We start from the raw sequence: 722 nt of genomic DNA, 5'->3' as shown, positions 1-722 counted from the left end.
ACCATATCAGAAAAAATTACCACGATACATCTCTGAAAAGTGGCTAGAGCATTACGAAGTTTAAAAGGTATTCTATAAAAGGCAAAAGCTCCATAAGGACAAGTAAAAGTAATTTTTTCATGGTCTTCAAGAACAATGGCAATTTGATTATAATCAGAATAACCATCCAAAAGCAATAAAAATCCTGACTTGCTAGTCTATGAAGCATTTGATCAATTAAAGGTAGTAGAAAGTGATATTTTCTAGTGACTTTGTTCAATTTTCTATAGTCCATACATACTTTTCATCCAGTCACAATTTTAGTAGGAATGAGTTCATAGTTTCATTAGAAACTATAGTCATACCACCTTTCTTAAGGACACATTAGATTGGACTTACCCATGAACTATCAAAAATAGGGTAGATAATACGTGCATCTAGCCACTTGATAGTTTCTTTCGTTACTACCTTTTTCATGATCGGATTCAGCCTTCATTGATACTCAATGGTTGCTTTGTGATTTTCTTCCTAAAGAATTTTGTGCATGAAAAATTGATGGACTAATTCCTTTTATGGCTGCAATGGTCCACCCAATTACTTTTTGGTAGTCTCTTAAAACTCGAATGAGTTTATTTTCCTATTCATCAAAAAGAGAAGAGATAATTACTAGTAGTGTAGAAGAATTTCTCAAAAAAAGGTACCTTAATTTATTAGGCAATGGTTTGAGCTCAAATGAAGGAGGT

This window comes from Theobroma umbraticum, unplaced genomic scaffold (assembly GCF_002168275.2).
Source record: "Theobroma umbraticum cultivar Fairchild unplaced genomic scaffold, ASM216827v3 scaffold_34.0, whole genome shotgun sequence".
NCBI lineage: Eukaryota > Viridiplantae > Streptophyta > Magnoliopsida > Malvales > Malvaceae > Theobroma > Theobroma umbraticum.
The sequence above is the reverse complement of the archived record's forward strand: the minus strand, read 5'-3'. Positions refer to the sequence as shown.